We start from the raw sequence: 18,935 nt of genomic DNA on the forward strand, positions 1-18,935 counted from the left end.
CACAGACTGATGTATTTCAAATGTTTATTTCTTTTAATGTTGATAATTATAACTGACAACTAATGAAAGTCCCAAATTCAGTATCTCGGAAAATTACAATATCAATTAAGACCAATGCAAAAAAAGGATTTTTAGAAATGTTGGCCAACTGAAAGGTATGAACATGAAAAGTATGAGCATGTACAGCACTCACTATTTAGTTGGGGCTCCTTTGGCCTGGATTACTGCAGCAATGTGGCGTGGCATGGAGTCGATCAGTCTGTGGCACTGCTCAGGTGTTATGAGAGCCCATGTTGCTCTGATAGTGGCCTTCAGCTCTTCTGAATTGTCGGGTCTGGCGTATTGCATCTTCCTCTTCACAATACCCCATAGATTTTCTATGGGGTTAAGGTCAAGCGAGTTTGCTGGCCAATCAAGAACAGGGATACCATGGTCTTTAAACCAGGTACTGGTAGCTTTAGCACTGTGTGCAGGTGCCAGGTCCTGTTGGAAAATGAAATCTGCATCTCCATAAAGTTCGTCAGCAGCAGGAAGTATGAAGTGCTCTAAAACTTCCTGGTAGACGGCTGCGTTGACCTTGGACCTCAGAAAACACAATGGACCAACACCAGCAGATGACATGGCACCCCAAACCATCACTGACTGTGGAAACTTTACACTGGACCTCACGCAACGTGGATTCTGTGCCTCTCCTCTCTTCCTCCAGACTCTGGGACCTTAATTTCCAAAGGAAATGCAAAATTTACTTTCATCAGAGAACATAACTTTGGACCACTCAGCAGCAGTCCCAGGCGAGACGTTTCTGACGCTGTCTCTTGTTCAAGAGTGGCTTGACACAAGCAATGCGACAGCTGAAACCCATGTCTTGCATACATCTGTGTGTGGTGGTTCTTGAAGCACTGACTCCAGCTGCAGTCCACTCTTTGTGAATCTCCCCCACATTTTTGAATGGGTTTTGTTTCACAATCCTCTCCAGGGTGCGGTTATCCCTATTGCTTGTACACTTTTTTCTACCACATCTTGTCCTTCCCTTCGCCTCTCTATTAATGTGCTTGGACACAGAGCTCTGTGAACAGCCAGCCTCTTTAGCAATGACCTTTTGTGTCTTGCCCTCCTTGTACAAGGTGTCAATGGTCGTCTTTTGGACAACTGTCAAGTCAGCAGTCTTCCCCATGAGTGTGTAGCCTACAGAACTAGACTGAGAGACCATTTAAAAGGCTTTTGCAGGTGTTTTGAGTTAATTAGCTGATTAGAGTGTGGCACCAGGGGTCTTCAATATTGAACCTTTTCACAATATTCTAATTTTCCGAGATACTGAATTTGGGACTTTCATTAGTTGTCAGTTATAATCATCAACATTAAAAGAAATAAACATTTGAAATACATCAGTCTGTGTGTAATGAATGAATCTAATACACAAGTTTCACTTTTTGAATGGAATTACTGAAATAAATCAACTTTGTCATGATACTCTAATTTTATGACCAGCACCTATATATATATATATATATATATATATATATATATATATATATATATATAATTTTTTTTTTTTCTTCATGTGTGGCATACCTTTAATTGTGGCATTCATTTAACGTGCCCTCCACTATTAATGACACCAATTATAAAAATGTTAATTTTAAAAATATTTATTTCTTGATGAGGGTTTTGTTTTTCTTTGAATGAAATTGTTTCAATTAAAAGTCTGATGACTGTAATTTTTTCAGTGCAAGGTGACATTTCTTCAGCAAACAGGGATTTTATTTTGTAACCCTTCTTACTAATTTTTTAGAAGGGAGAGCACTGTACCTCACAGGTGGCGCAGTGGTAGTGCTGCTGCTTTGCAGTAAGGAGACTGTGGAAGATTGTGGGTTCGCTTCCCGGTTCCTCCCTGTGTGGATAGCGCTTTGAGTACTGAGAAAAGAGCTATATAAATGTAATGAATTATTATTATTATTATTTATCCTTTTTATCTTAGTTTGACGTGTCTGTGACTTGCAAATTACTTTAGGTAGTGTCCAAATTGGGGTATACATAATACTCTGAAATAATGAATGTATTCTAAAAAACTATTGAGATAACCATGAGCGAGAATTTTTGTAGTGAACCACAGAGTAATTCTGAAAGTTTGAACTTTATTCCAAAGCGTCCACTTTTATGAGAAAACAGGAGTGTTCAGACCAAAACCAGACAGCTTGCACAAGACAAATCCTTCATGTGACAGTCTGATGTATTTATCTGTGTGTCTCCACAGTGGCTGTGTGGCTGCAGTAGGGCAGCTGACTCGAGAACAAGGGGCTCAGGTTTATGAGGCTGCAGAGATCAGCAGGGCCTCCAGGAGGACTCAACATAAAAACTGTTGGAGTTCATCATAAAAGGCCATACAGCAGATGACCACTTGCTGGTAACTTAGTTCAGTTAACAAGTAAAAGTTTGTTATTGCAATTTATCTAGTAGCAAAGAGGTATGATGACTTTATAGCACCAAACTCTTGTATTTGCTTGTCCAACAGGTTGTTTTATCTGAAAAGGTGTCACCCAAATGGTTTAAAAATGACGAAGATCCTAAAGGTCACCGGGTAATGACCTCTATACAGTAGAAGATGAGGAGCTGACAGATGTCCTCCACAACTACCTGATGAAGTGATGTGAAGAGCTGTAGGTACTTTTGAAAAGATTGGCACCCCGAGTTCACATCATTCTGGATGTGCTGATTTGGCTTTAGTGAGTCTCTAATGAGTACAGAAAGTGTCTCTATGGGTAACGTCCTCTCTGTTTCTTTTTTTGTGATTGGCTGTTAGTAAAGCTTGAGGAACAGTTGAGAGGATTTCTCTACCAGAGGTAGAAGGTCTGCTCATTGATGGACCAGCAGACGGTGAGTGGGACGTAATGTGGTGTTGGGAGCAGACGGTCCTTTCTTTTTATTTTCAGCACCATTCTTTTGTTAATCAGAATAACATTTTACTTGTAGTGAATTTAGACAAGAATATAAACTAAATACATATAAATGTAGATATTTTTTTAAAGTGAAATTTAAAATACACATTAATACACTTTTAGCATTGGTGAAAATAATTTTTTTTTTTTTTAAGGTGAGCGAAGAGTTTGACAAACTTTTACTTCAACTGTTGGAGTTTGAGGACAGACAACATCACTGAGGCTTCTCAACTTAGGATTCCATCTCAACGCCTCCTCTGATAAACGCGTCACTTGCTTTATTTGTCTTTGGCCATTTTTTATTTCTGAGTGTTAAACTGACTGTGCATAATAGAGTTGTGTAGATTTGATTTAACTATTGATGTAAATAATAAAGGACACTTTGTTGATTAAGTTCTGTATATTTGAAATGGTCTGTGTATCTGTTTTTAGCCAATTTGTGCCATCTGCATTTTTTCTTTAACTTTTATAACTGCATTGTACAGTTTTAATACTTTTTTTGAACATTACAAGCAAACATGTCTATCCTCATTACATATTATTTATATATAATATATAGAAGTGGGCATGTTTTAGTATATTCCCTGATCAGTCTGTTTGTTAGAATGCACAAAGAAGATTAATTTTTCTTTCAGTTCAACTGACCCATCATTATTGTTAATTGTAAATATTTCTTGAAATGGTTGTACGATTTATACTGAATGATTATTAATACAATGTTGTTTTTGGTAGTGACAGTACTGAGTGTTTTAATTTGTGCTGCCCCAATCACCTCGTGTATTAACACGACTAGAACTGATAGATTTGAGCAGAGCCTCCTCTCGTATCAACGCCGTCTACAAATGGCACTTTGCTGGACTCACCGGTAATCCTACAACTTGGAAACTGAGCGTCCTGATCAAGACTTTACTGTTCACTTACAAACATAATCTACAACAATAAGGGTCTTACTTATCTTTATTTAGGAGCCACATTTTCAATAAAACTTGCATTGTCTTTAACTTAAAATGCAGCTTGTATATAAAGGAACAAAATTAAAGGAAAAGAATTAAATACTCCTGATAAATGGAGAATCAAAACCTCTGAAGCTCAGTATTCTCAAACCATAACTCACAGCTAGAACCTTGATATTCTAAGGTCTTGACATTAAGTGTGTGTCAGTGTTTATGTGTATGTGTGTGTATATATATATATATATATATATATATATATATATATATATATATATATATATATATATATAATATAGTGAACTGCTCAAAAAAATTAAAGGAACACTTTGAAAACACATCAGATCTCAATGGGGGAAAAAATCCTGCTGGCTATTTCTACTGCTTTGAACTGATATGGTGATGTGTGAGGAACAAAAGGATGGAAATGAAAATGATCAACCAACAGAGAGAGGGCTGAATTCAAAGACACCCTGAAAATCAAAGAGAAAAAAATGATGCAGCAGGCAGGCAGGCGACTCCATTTTGCCAAAATTTCATTGCAGCAACTCCAAATTGTACTCAGTAGTTTGTATGCTGCCATCCACCCCAACCCCACCCACCCCTTTCCCCTCACCTGACAACATCCTAATGAGACAACGGATGGTGTACTGGGAGATCTCCTCCAGATATGGACCAGGGCATCACTGAGCTCCTGGACGGGTATTGTTGTGCACCAGGAGGAACAAGCGTAGGGTCTGACAATGGGTCCAAGGATTTTATCCCGATATGTAACAACAGTCAAGGTGCCATTGTCTAGCTTGTAGAGGTCTGTGCATTCCTCCATGGATATGCTCCCCCAGATATACCATCACTGACCCACCACCAAACCAGTAATGCTGAACGATGTCACAAGCAACGTTCTCCAAACCCTTTCATGTCTGTCACATGAGCTAAGGGTGCCAGTGGTGGACCTACCATTCTGCTACTCTATGGCAAATGCCAATTGAGCTGCACGGTGCCCACTAGAGGACATTGGGCCCTCAGGCCACCCTCATGAAGTCTGTATCTGATTATTTGGTCAGAGACATTCACACCAGTGGCCTACCTGCTGGAGGTCATTTTGTAGGCTCTGGCAGTGCTCATCCTGGTCCTCCTTGCCCAAAGGAGCAGATACCGGTGGGTCCTGCTGATGGGTTAAGGACCTTCTACGAGGTGCCCTGTCCAGCTTACCTAGAAGAACTGCCTGTCTCCTGGAATCTCCTCCATGCCCTTGAGACTGTGCTGGGAGACACAGCAAACCTTCTGACAATGGCATGTGGTATTGATGTGCCATCCTGGAGAAGTTGGACTACCTGTGCCAGCTCTGTAGGGTCCAGGTATGGCCTCATGCCACCAGTACTGACAGTGACCGCAGCTAAATGCAAAATGAGTGACAAAACAGATGAGGATTGAAAAATGTCAGTGGATTCCCTCCACCTGTTAAACCATTCATTCCTGCTTTGGGGGGTCGTCTCAGTGTTGCCCCCGAGTGCACCAAAGCACCTGAAACTGATAAACAAGCCCCTCTGCTGCTTAACTGACCAGATCAACAGCCCAGACATTTCATTGACTTGATACTATACTCTCATTAAAAAGGGTTCCTTTACTTTTTTCGAGCTATATATATATATATATATATATATATATATATATATATATATATATATATATATATATATATATATATTTCAATTTAAACCTATGACAAACAGAAATAAAATGCCTTACCAAAAATATTGCCAAAGTTTAATGAATTATTATTATTACTATTAAAATAAATTTCCAGCTTTTCAGATTGAATTATTTAATGGTTAAGATTAGACAGACTCAGTGTAGTGTGTACTAAAATGACCAGTAAAGTGGAGTCGTTTACAGCTGTACACGTTGTTATGTCAGGGCCATACTGGAGTATACAGACTCTGTGTGCTCTTAATATGCTGTTTGCTTGGGTAGTCATATAGGATGATGCCCAGCTGAACTATCTGCCATCTCTGTCTTGTTACCAGTCGTGATGCTGATGCCCATCAGTGCCTGCTGTACAGTTGGACTCCTGACCTCCTCCAGTCTCAGAGACCCTAAAGACAGGCTGTCGTGTTCAGCACACCACTAGGACCTGATGGAGTCAAATGGAGGATAAATGAGATATGAACTACAAACATCTGTCAAGTTTAAATCTCTAAATGTCACTTTTGCATAAGTATTATGTATTATAATGAACATATATTTGGTGATCTTAAAGAGGTATTTAAAATCCAAATATTAATAAAGATCTAATTAAGTCAAATAATTGAATACCCTGATTAACTGGTGCACAGTCACAAAAACTGCAAAATTATTACTCTTTTAAAGGCATAATATTTGTTCTTCACAGATCGTTTAACATAGTAAACTTCATTATAAAAATAATAATTGAAAGTTTACTATTAGCACTGTGTTTCTTACATTTAACACTGATAACATGTAGAGACAGCCAATGGGATTCTTTAAAGTCACAATTTTATTGCCAGCTTTCTTAATGTAGTCTGGTCCCTGATACATGAACGTGAGAGTGTCAAGTATGTGATTTGTAATATTCTGTAATCATAAAACAAACTTAACTACGAGATCCACAGGCAAGAAACAAACTAGAGCTGCTGGTGTGTTGAGACATGAAGACCGCAGAATATTTAACAGACATCAGCAAACAAAGAACAGAGGCTGATCTGCAGGCAGACGTGGGGACAATGGAGTATTAGGAATACTTAAATAAATAAACGTGGATAAAGAGTAATGAAAGTAATAAAACACATTTTAGGGTTGTGTATTATAGAAGTAAAGATTTATCTCTGACAGTTTATTCAGCGTTTAAAATTGTAATACGTTTATAGCCCGTCTTTAAAGTGACTTGTTAAATGTTGGCGACTATTTCATTTGGACATTCGAGTAAACAACAACAGTCAAACATTTGTTTTAATCTGATTGACTCAGTCAAGTAGAGCCCACACTTAAATCCACGTCAATCCATTCAAATTAGGCGGACACAAATTTGTATTGTTATATTCATTTAAATTTTCTTCAGACCTTGTTTAGTAACGATGAATATCTCATATCCAAACTTTTATTATCATTATTTTTTCAGAGGCGCTAATCATAAATGACTTAAGTAAAAATGCACTGCAGTCTTAATAATGCACTCGACAGAGTGTTATAGTGTAAGATAGTGGCACTTGTCGCTGATGTATTTTACGAATATACACTCCGTCTCTTTCAGTCATGTTATCTTGACCGTCCACCTTTAGAAATTACTCCCACCTTTCTTTTTACGTATCCATAAGGCAATTACCTAACGTGGAGCATGCATGACAAATAACACCGATTGGCGATTTGTTAAATAAAAAGGTGATTGACCGTGACGTTTAAATTTTCGATTGGCTCATCAGTGCCAGACGTTCACAAATTAAATATATGATTGGTTGAAGTCGATAATAATATTTACGCCCATTTTACTCCGGGCTGCAGAAATATCTCAACTAGATATTGCTGCAGACCGGAGTAAAATGGGAGTTAATATCATTTTCGACTTCAGCCAATCAAATATTAATTTTGCGCACGTCGGTCACTGATCAGCCAATCGCAAATTTAAACCTCGCGGTCAATCACCGTTTTATTCAACAAATAGCTAATCGGTGTTATTTGTCATTCATCGGCCACTTTAGCCAATTGCCTTTTGGATACGTAAAAAAGAAAGGTGGGTGTAATTTCTAAAGGTGGACGGTCAAGATAAAGTGACTGTAAGAATATGGAGGACTATTTCGGACAAAATGAAATAAATAAATAAATAAATGCGCAAATAAATTAAAGTTCTGTGAAATGTGAGCATAAATAAATAAATGTATCATGAAATGAAGCCTTAATAAATAAATTTGCCATGAAATGAGAGCATAAATAAATAAATGTGTCACGAAATATGTTTTTTGTTGCTTATTTATTTATTTCATTTTGTCCGTAACATTCCTCCAAACCATCATGAAATACGACTTGAAATAAAACTGTCACTTTCACTCGTCAAAGTTGAGAGGGTGGGCTCTAACACACCCTCTAGTTATTGATTTGTTGAGTGTTACCTTCAGCCTAGAGTAATCGAACTATGAGCCATATGATTCTCAAGGTACCAAAGCGCATGCTTAAAGTTGTGCTTGTGAGTGTCCATGGCGAATATGACTGCTACAAAAAGTTGCCCAGAGTTGCTACGTGAAGCGGCAGTTTTAATTCAGGAAGCTCTAACCTCTTCATCCCCTCAGGAATCAGCACATGAGGTTTCAGCTGTAAGTGCCCCACTTGATTGCCGAAGACCTACCCCCACTTTGTCGAGTACTCACTCTACTCCTGTTCAAGATATACTACTGTATTTTAGGTGGCTGTGCTAATAGCGCTGTAAATTTGCAATAGTTATTTGTCTGCAAAATACAAACCTGCCTACAAGTAAACAGAAAGACCTGACGGTAGCCACATCACAAACGAAATATCAGTTGCTGAATACCGAAGAGCTATTAAATCTAACAGAAATATTTTGTGAATGTCGCACAATAGTTGAGTTGGAGCCATCATTTTATAAACATACTCGCCTCTTTATATTCACTTTGTTACACTAGCCAGGTTTCCATCCAAGGAGTTTTTGCGAAAAAATATTTAGCGCTTCAAATTTTTTTACCGATATAGCCGATGGAAATGCTAATTATCGATAAAATGTTGTACATGTCGACATAATATTTTTCCGTTTAACTTTAGCGCATAAATTCTATATCGATACTTCAGATGTCGCAAAAACTACATTGGAAACAGTTTTTGTCGGAAAAAAGGGCTTTAACGCAAATAAATGTGTCACATTTTCATCACGTGCAATCAAAACGAGAATGGCGGAGCGGTTCGCATGGTCTGATGAAGAGAGTTTTTTTTTTTGATTAAACGTCGTTATTTTGTATTAATTCAAATTTCAGTTTTAATTAAAAACCTTAAGGGAAGCAGGTTAATTCAGTTGTTATCGCACTGTGAAGGGATGTTGAAAGGTAGGCTCACCTGTACAGATCCGATGCTGCAAACACAGCTGCATCATGGGCACTTCCAGGAGTGCCAACGCAAATGTCTCGTATCATGCACCTGTCATCAACAAGGGCCTGGAGAACAATAGATGGCCACCCTTTGCGATTAATGTAATCGCGGTAGCCTTCCGTCGGGGGAAGAATAGGCACAAGCGTGCCATCCAGCGCACCGTAAATCTGTGGCACAAGATGCACCAAGGAATTGCGGTATGCAATTTCATTGGCCTCCGCTTCAGTCGGAAGTCTGATATAACGCCGCATTAATTTTTCTTTAATAGCGGTGCACACAGCATATACACATCGATGGACGGTAGTTTTACTAACCCCGAAAGTTTCTCCAACTACTCTATACTTGGCGCAGGTTGCCAGCTTGTAAAGGGCGATGGCAATCCGCTTTTGGGTTGGAACCGGTGGTCGGTGGCAACCTGTGATGGGCGCAACATCAGGACTGATGAATCCACACAACATGTCAAACGTCGGCCGTGTCATTATAAAATGTTGCAGCCAAAGATTTTCTGTTAAGTGTCTCTCCACCAACTCCTCCCAGAAGGTCTTATTCCGTCGTCTCTCCCATACCCGTGGGTTTCGTCGCACTGAGGTACTTTCTTCGAGCTCTAGGGCTATCAGACAAGCAACTGCTTCATTCTGCTGTCGTCTTCGGATATTATGTACAATTCCAATTATTTGTGAAACTGAAATAACAGTAAGCTGGCAAATTGCAAAAAACTGTCTGAATAATCTCTCCATTTCTTTGTTTCTTTGTTTAGTGGAGGGGGTGTAACGTGGAAAACAAAAGGTAGATAATTTGCGACATATGTATGGAAACGGCTCAAGGGCAGATTTTTTTCGCGATACAACAAAAGTTATGCGACAGTTCGTTTTGGGGGGGATGACGTCATCGCGCACACCATTTTATCGATAAAAAGCCAGTTTGATGGAAACAGGCTGGAGACAGCAAATTTCGCAAATTTTTTTTACTTATATTCTGTTTGTCGATAACAAAACCTCGCAAAAAACTGGATGGAAACTTAATGAGTATAATTGAACAGTGGTTATCTTAAAATGCAGTTTTCACCTACTGTCAAGTGATTTTGGTAGACTGAGAATGCAGAAAATAATTTGATGCAAAGGGTGTGGAGGAAACAAAACAGGTTTATGTGCATTTTTAGGATAATAAACTTTAATATGAACAGTTGTTTTTCTTCTCACTTAACGGTATGTTATACACATATATTGTTGCAAGTGTTTGTTTTAGTACATTCAGTAACCCACAGCAGAAAGACTGTGGAAACAATTTTGAGTTAATTTTTCATGCTATTAAATAGCTTTCCGTTACTAATTTCCTATGTTGTTATGCATGTATTTTTCCTTGATTTCTCAATATGTGACTGTATTTCATTTTTTACTTTTTTCTTAATTATTTTTCTATGTTTACCAATATGTTCTATTTTCTTATATCACATTGTTTATATTTTTCATGTAATTGTATTTTTAATTTTTTATTCTATGTAATTGTTAGTCTACTACCTTTGCCTTTTTCTGCTTTTTCTACCACTTTTTATATATAAAAATTTGATTCATTTTCATTTCAGTTTGTATTCTTCATACAATTGGTTTCTGGGGTTTTTTTTGTTGTTGTTTTACCTGTTTTTTCCCCCCTTTTCGTAATTAAACAACACCTTTCTTTGTTTTTCACCACCCCCCATAATTACTGTTTAAAGTAGGTTTTAAACATTTATTTATACTCTGTCTCTCTCTTTCTCTAAGACCTGTGGTTCCTTGCAGTTTAGTGAGCATATTTTTTATACAGTGTTTCCTGGTATCCTGATTCAGTTTTACCCTTCTGTAGTTATTTGTAGTGTGTTGCTACTTCTAGCTTTCCTAAACAATCCTCAAAACATGGTGCCCACATTCCAGAAAGGATGATTCTCCTCTACATTTAACTGGGCTTTCAGTGTTGCAGTGAAAGAAATACAGTGATGAGCACATTTATTGAACACATTCAATTTTATCTTGTTAAAAACTATATTGCTGCATGTCAAAAATTAAATGTGTTGCTTCTTTTAATTAACAGCAGAGGTAGCACGGCTATTTGCCCCGTATGGGGGCTCAAACAACCCAAGGATGCAATTTAGGTCTACTAGAAGGATGCCTTCTCCAAGCATAGTACATCACATAATGTACACACATAATTTCTGTTGTCTAAGTGACCAGACTTCTACCAAAATACCAAGTGTGTTTGTCAAAGCGAGCCTTGCTGCCTCTGGACTTGGAGAAAAGAGGATCTCCTTCACAGGTATGTAATATTATTAGACCACAAATAAGTAGCCCAGTTAACATAATGTAAAGTATGGAAGGAGAGAAATAATTTTGGTTTTGCAGAATAATGTCAGCAGTGTGAAAAGATCATAAATGTGAAATTACATGGTTAAGTAAAATGTGTGATATTTAATTCAAACTGGAACGTCGGTCTTCTTGCATTCTTCCATTTCTCTGCAACAATTCTCTCTCTGAAATATGTGATATCTTCGGCAGAATCCATTTCATCGGCAGTAGTAAGCATTTTTCTAATTAATTCTTGTGCTATCTCGTTTACTTCCATCTCACACACAGCCATGTTGAATTAGGCATAGCCAATCTACAGAAGTCGATTAACCAATCAATAACTAGATGGTGTGTTAGAGCCCACCCTCTCAACTTTGACGAGTGAAAGTGACAGTTTTATTTCAAGTCGTATTTCATGATGGTTTGGAGGAATGTTACGGACAAAATGAAATAAATAAATAAGCAACAAAAAACATATTTCGTGACACATTTATTTATTTATGCTCTCATTTCATGGCACATTTATTTATTAAGGCTTCATTTCATGATACATTTATTTATTTATGCTCACATTTCACAGAACTTTAATTTATTTGCGCATTTATTTATTTATTTCATTTTGTCCGAAATAGTCCTCCATAGGTAAGAGACGGAGTGTATATTCATAAAATACATCTGCGACGATAGTCTACTAGTGTCAATATCTTACACTATAGCACTTTGTCGAGTGCATTATTAAGACTGCAGTGTATTTTTACCACAGTCATTTATGAAGTAACCTTTCTGAAAAAATAATAATAAAAGTTTGCAAATGAGACATTTATCGTTACTGAAGAACGTCTGAAGAAAATTTAAATGAACATAACAATACAAATTTGTGTCCGCCTAATTTTAATGGATTGACGTGGACTTAAGTGTGGGCTCTACTTGATTAAGTCATTCAGATTAAAACAAATGTTTGACTGTTGGTGTTTACTTGAATGTCCAAATGAAATAGCCGCCTACATTTAACGGGTCACCTTAAAGACCTCAAAGGCTATGAACGTATTACAATTTTAAACGTTGAATAAACTGTCAGAGTTCCTAATATTCCATTGTAGCCTCTTCTTGCCTGCAGATCACCATCTGTTCTTTGTTTGCTGATGTTAATATTCTTCGGTCTTCATGTCTGTTCTCAATATACCAGCAGCTCCAGTGAGTTTCTTGCCTATGAATCACGTATTTAAGTTTATTTTTTAGCTGTATTATGATTACAGATTATTACAAATCACATACTTGACACTCTCACGTTCAGGTATCAGGGAATATAAAACGTTAAGAAAGCTGGCAATAAAATTGTGACTTTAAAGAATCCATTGGCTGTCTCTATGTTATCAATGTTAAATGTAAGAAACACAGTTGTCATAGTGCTAATAGTCACCTTTCAATTATTATTTTTACAATGAAGTTTACTTTGTTAAACGATCTGTGAAGAGCAAATATTATGCCTTCAAAAGAGTAATAATTTTGCAGTTTTTGTGACTGTGCATCTGTTAATCAGGGTATTCAATTATTTGACTTAATTGGACCTTTATTACTTTTGGGATTTTAAATACCTCTTTAAGATCGTCAAATATGTGTTTATTATAATACATATTACTTATGCAAAAGTTACATTTAGAGATTAAAACATGACAGATGTTTGTTCATATCTCATTTATCCTCCATTTGACTCCATCAGGTCCTAGTGGTGTGCTGAACACATCAGCCTGTCTTTAGGGTCTCTGAGACTGGAGGAGGTCAGGAGTCCAACTGTACAGCAGGTACTGATGGGCATCAGCATCACAACTGGTAACAAGATAGAGATGGCAGATAGTTCAGCTGGGCATCATCCTACATGACTACCCAAGCAAACAGCATATTAAGAGCACACCAAGTCTGTATCCTCCAGTATGGCCCTGACATAACAACCAGTACAGCTGTAAACGATTCCACTTTACTGGTCATTTAGCACACACTACACTGAGTCTGTGAAGTCATAGCCATTAAATAATTCAATCTGAACACCTGGAAATTTATTTTGGCAATGATATTTCTGGTAAGGCATTTTTATATTGTCGTTTCTCATTGGTTTATACTGAAAATTTGGTTTACATCAATGTAGTTTTCAATAGTATGTATTATATATAGTATATAAAAAAATTAAAGGAACAGTTTGAAAGCACATGAGATCTTAATGGGAAAAAAAAATCTTGCTGGCTGTCTCTACCGCTGTGGACTGATGTGTTAGGAACAAAAGGATGGCACATCGTTTGTTGGAAATGAAAATGATGAACCTACAGTGGGCTGAATTCAAAGACACCCCGAAAATCAAAGAGAAAAAACGATGCGGCAGGCAGGCAGGCGAGTCCATTTTGCTGAAATTTCATTGCAGCAACTCCAAATAGCACTCAGTAATTTGTATGGCCCCCATGTGCTTGTGTGCATGCCTGACAATATGGGGGGGGGGGGGGGGGGGGGGGGGGTTGGTGGGCATGCTGCTAATGAGATGAAGGATGGTGTCCTGGGGGATCTCAGCCCAGATCTGGACCAGGGCATCACTGAACTCCTGGACAGTCTGAGGTGCAACCTGGTGGCATCGGATGGACTGAAACATAATGTCCCACCCAGAGGTGTTCTTGGGGCAGTCAATGGGATCAGTTCCTTCATTCTCTGACCACATGAGGCCGGCTGTTGTGGTGCACCCAGGAGCCACTGTACCAGCATAGGGTCTGCCAATGGGTCCAAGGATTTCATCCAAATACCTAATGGCAGTCAAGGTGCCCACTGTTGTCTAGTCTGTAGAGGTCTGTGTGTCCCTCCATGGATATGCCTCCACAGACCATCACTGACCCACCACCAAACCAGTTATGCTGAACTACGCCACAGGCAGAATAACGTTCTCCATGGCTTCTCCAGACCCTTTCACATCTGTCACATGTGCTCAAGGTGAACCTGCTCTCATCTGTGAAACGCACAGGGTGCCCACCAGTGGTAGACCTGCCAATTCTGTTATTCTATGGCAAATGCCCATCGAGCTCCCTGGTGCTCACTAGAGGACGTCGGGCCACCTTCAGGCCACCCTCCTCAAGTCTGTTTGTGATTGTTTGGTCAGAGACATTCACACCAGTGGCCTGCCTGCTGGTGGTCATTTTATAGGCTCTGGCAGTGCTCATCCTGTTCCTCCTTGGCCAAAGGAGCAGAAACTGATGAGTCCTGCTGATGGGTTAAGGACCTTCTACAAGGGGCCCTGTCCAGCTCTCCTGAAGTAACTGCTTGCCTGTCTCCTGGAATCTCCTCCATGCCCTTGAGACTGTGCTGGGAGACACGGCAAACCTTCTGGCAATGGCACGTGTTGATGTGCCATCCCAGAGAAGTTGGACTACCTGTGCCAGCTCTGTAGGGTCCAGGTATGGCCTCATGCCACCAGTAGCGACACTGACCGCAGCCAAATGCAAAATGAGTGACAAAACAGTTGAGGAGGGAAAAATGTCAGTGGCCTCCCTCCACCTGTTAAACCATTAATTCCTGTTTTGGGGGTTGTCTCATTGTTGCCCCCCCCCCCCCCCCCCCCCAGTGCCCCAAAGCAGCTGAAACTGATGAACAAGCCCCACTGCTACTTAACTGACCAGATCGATAGCCCACAAGTGTCACTGACTTGATGCTGTACTCTCATTAAAAAGGGTTCCTTTCATTTTTTGAGAAGATATATCTATCTATATATATATACTGTATATCTATATATATATAATGTCAAGACCTTAGAACAACAAGGTCCTAGCTGTACTACTGAGCTTCAAAGGTTTTGACTATTTATCAGGCGTATACAATCCTTTTCTTTTAATTTTGTTCCCATATGTAAAACCTGTATTTTAAGTTAAAAATGCAAGCGTTATTGAAAATGTGACTCCTAATAAAAGATTAGTAAGAACCATATTATTCTAGAGTAAGTTTGTAAGTGAACAGCAAAGCCTTGATCAGGATGCTCAGTTTCCAAGCTCTTTTATCTAGCAAAGTGCACACCATTTGTAACCATGTGGATACGAGTGGAGGCTCTGGTCATATCTGTCAGTTCTAACAGTGTTAATACGCAAGGTGATTGGACCAGCACCACTTAAACAGAACACTCAGCATTATCACTACCAAAAACAAGATTTTATTAATAATTATTCAATATAAATTGTGCAACTATTTCAAGAAATATTTGCAATTATCAATAATGATTGGTCAATTGAATTGAAAGAAAGAATGCACAAAGATTAAATTTAACAAACAGACTGATCAAGGAATATACTGAAGTATTAAAACAACAGCATGCCCGCTTCTATATATTATATATAAATAAAACAACAATGTAAAATGCATAACAACTGTACAAAGCAGTTATAACAATTAAAGAAAAAATCCAGATGACATCAATTGTCTAAAAACAGACATGCAATTTCAAATACACAGAACTTAATCAACAATCTTTAACAGTAACAGAAAGTGTCCTTTATTATTTACATTAATAGTTACATTAAATATATACAACTTTATTTTGCACAGTCATTTTAACACACAGAAATAAAAAGGCAAAAGAGAAGTAAAGAAAGAGACACATTTATTTGAGTAGAGTTGAGATGTAATCCTGAGTTTAAATGCCTCAGTGGTGCTTTCCTTGTGCGTCCAACTGTTGTAAAACAAGTACAGTTTGTCAAACTCTTCCCTCTCACTAAAAAAACAAAACAAAAACAACCACACAAATGAACAAATTCTAATCATACCAACCAGAAACACTTCTGCATTTGTCATTTGAAACCACAATTCTTGACCTTGTACAGTTTAGAATAAATGCTACATATAGCATACTTCTAAATGTAATTTTACCAATGCTAAAAATGTACTAATGTATAGTTTAAATGTCACTTTAAACATATATATTCACATTTATATATATTTAGTTTATATTCTTGTCTAAATTCACAACAACTATAGGGTATTCTGTTTCACAGAATAATGGCGCTGAAAAGAAAAAGAAAGGACTGTTTATTTTCCACATGACGTACCACTCACTGTATGCTGGTCCATCCATGAACAGATTTTCTGCCTCTGGCAGAGACATCCTCTCAACTGTTTGTATAGCTTTAATAAGAGCCCATCAAAAACACAGAAAAAGAGAGGATGTTACTCATAGACACACTTTCGGTACTCATTAGAGATTTACTGAAGGCTAATTAACCTCTGGCATCAGCACATCCAGAATGATGCAAACTCTGTCAATCCTCTCAAAAGTGCTTACAGCTCTTCATCCAAGAAGTTGTAGAAGCCATCTATCAGCTCCTCATCTTCTACATAAGTCAGTACCAGGTGACCTTTAGGATTTTCATAATTTTTTAACCATTTGGATGATACCTTATGAGATACAACAGCCTGTTGGACAAGAAAATACAAGTGTTTGGCACTATAAAATCATCATAGCTCTTTGCTGCCAGATAGATTACAATACCAAAGTTTTACTTGTCATCTGAACTAAGTTACCAGCAAGTGATCATCTGCTCCATGGTCCTTTATTATGAACTCTACTAGATTTTCATGTTGAGTCCTCCTGTAGGCCCTGCTGATCTCTGCAGCTGCAAAAACCTGAGCCACTTGTTCTTCAGTCAGCTGCCCTACTGCAGCCACACGGCCAGCCTGCTCTCCTACACTGTGGACACACACAAATAAATGCATCAGACTGTCACATGTAGTATTTGTCTTATGCAAGCTGTCTGGTTTTGGTCTGAACAGTTGTGTTTTCTCGGAAAAGTGGACACATTGGAAGACAGTTGAAACTGTGAGGAGTACTCTGTGGATCACTACAAAAACTCCTGTTGGATGTGATCTCAATAGCTTTTCTGAATACATCCATTACTTCAGAGTATTATGATTGCACCAGTCCGGACACTGGCTAAAGTAATATGCAAGTCACAGAAAAGCTTTGAAGATATTTTTATTCTAACCATCAAAATAACCAATCTAACACTCCCCATGTGACAACGGGTCAAAAAGCTTATGACAATCCTTCATACCATGTTCAATTTTAAGGTTTTTACTCAAGTTGAACCAAGTATCAAACCACAGTGGTAGACTAAGTTCTACATTAACACCTTGGTGTGGCTGTATCAGTATATTCCTCAACGAGTTCACTGCTGCCATGATCTTCTTGGTCCTGACTTTTAGATATTAAAATATTGATGTTATTCATTTAACAGAAAAAAAAGAGTGCCAGTAAAAGTTTACCTGTATACACCAAAACACACACTGGTGTATTTAAAGTAACACTATATGAACTTATTTAAACATTAAAAAATGTAAAATTCCAAGCTTATTTAAACTGTTTTCCCCTGGTTGGATGTGAGGTGTCACCTTTGATTGTCCAAGCATCCCAAAAAGTAACGTCTCCAAAAGCAGGGTACCCGCACCGGCACTCAGCAATGGTACACTCAGAACAAGTACCAATATCTGTAAATTATTCTAACAAGGCACAGGTCATTTGGCACCCACTAAACCAGACCATAGGAGATGGCCACATAAAATTATGGGATAAATTGTTAACAAAACAAAAAGGAAACACTGAATATTTACCACCCATACTCAGCCTGAGTTAATGGGAAAAGTGGGATACACGTACCTCCGTAGGAAACTGCTGTTCTGCGCTGATCTCGCAAGTGTTCATTTGCTCGTATATACGAGCGTGAAGAATAAAGTCGTGGATGACAGAAAGGGCACAAAAACACATCTGGAGATTGAAGTAGGCTACGGACGGAATGTTTGTGGTATTTGTGATCGTGATATGATCCTGTTTAAAAAATGTAAAATAACATTACAGCGTTTTAATTGAACATCTCACAAATGTAAATATGCACAGAGTTAATAGGGAACCAAACTACTGGCGGTGATCTACTAGCATTCCACTGAGCACCGGAGAGGGGGTGGGTGTGGGTGGATGTTGCCCGTGAAACTTGCTTTGCGGGGTTTGAAGATTTGCCAGCACCGCTGAGTGCCGGACCACTTCAAGCACTGAATATGCATCAATTACTACAGCGAAAATGATTATTAATACAAACGTGAATACAACATATATTAATATTTATACAAACGTACAATCACAACAAAGAAACAAAAAGTTATTTGAAAAACACGAAGAAAACTTAGCAATTGCAAATTTCATACGTTTTAATTTAGAAGCAAACTTACTTCCATTGTCAGAAATAACAAACAATTCGTTTCATCGCTTCTTCTTTGGTCTAATAGAGTTTCTTCGCTGCTGCTATTTCAAAAGAAAGTCTATGAGGCGGAACCTCAAAGCGGTAGGGATCACTAACTGTGAAAAGATTGGTGGAAGTTACACTTGATAGACAACTTCAAACGTTGAGTGAGTTTTTGATTGTCATACTTTAACAACAATCTCATTCGTTGAAATTCTGAATTAGCCAATACTATCCACTTCCATTTACAGTTATCCCGCCTTCAGATCTGCCCATATTGTCTCCGGTCTGCAGCAATACCCTTCTCAAATATCTACTTGACTTGGATCGGGTAGCGACATATCGTCGCCCTTGATGACGTTTTGGAATACGTTGACC

The 18,935-nt window shown here is 38.3% G+C and overlaps 3 long non-coding RNA genes and 1 pseudogene across 6 annotated transcripts in view; 2 read left to right on the forward strand and 2 right to left on the reverse strand.

Annotated features, from left to right (window-relative positions):
- Positions 1-18,935, forward strand: part of LOC114668746 (zinc finger protein 208-like) — a 690,636-nt pseudogene that overhangs the window by 379,631 nt on the left and 292,070 nt on the right.
- The window catches only part of LOC127527878 (uncharacterized), a 438,124-nt gene that overhangs the window by 241,337 nt on the left and 177,852 nt on the right, over positions 1-18,935 (reverse strand). The window lies entirely within an intron of this gene.
- On the forward strand, positions 1,699-3,329 carry LOC127527902 (uncharacterized). 2 transcript variants are annotated; one of them, XR_007935077.1, is made up of 4 exons: positions 1,699-2,404; positions 2,513-2,657; positions 2,801-2,874; positions 3,092-3,329. It is a non-coding gene; the product is annotated as an uncharacterized LOC127527902 (long non-coding RNA). The 2 variants fall into 2 exon arrangements; XR_007935076.1 differs by having other exon boundaries at positions 2,801-3,329.
- On the reverse strand, positions 17,286-18,820 carry LOC114669193 (uncharacterized). Its single transcript, XR_007935100.1, has 2 exons — positions 18,547-18,820; positions 17,286-18,148 (listed from the first exon to the last, which is right to left on the reverse strand). It is a non-coding gene; the product is annotated as an uncharacterized LOC114669193 (long non-coding RNA).

This window comes from Erpetoichthys calabaricus, chromosome 1 (assembly GCF_900747795.2).
Source record: "Erpetoichthys calabaricus chromosome 1, fErpCal1.3, whole genome shotgun sequence".
NCBI lineage: Eukaryota > Metazoa > Chordata > Cladistia > Polypteriformes > Polypteridae > Erpetoichthys > Erpetoichthys calabaricus.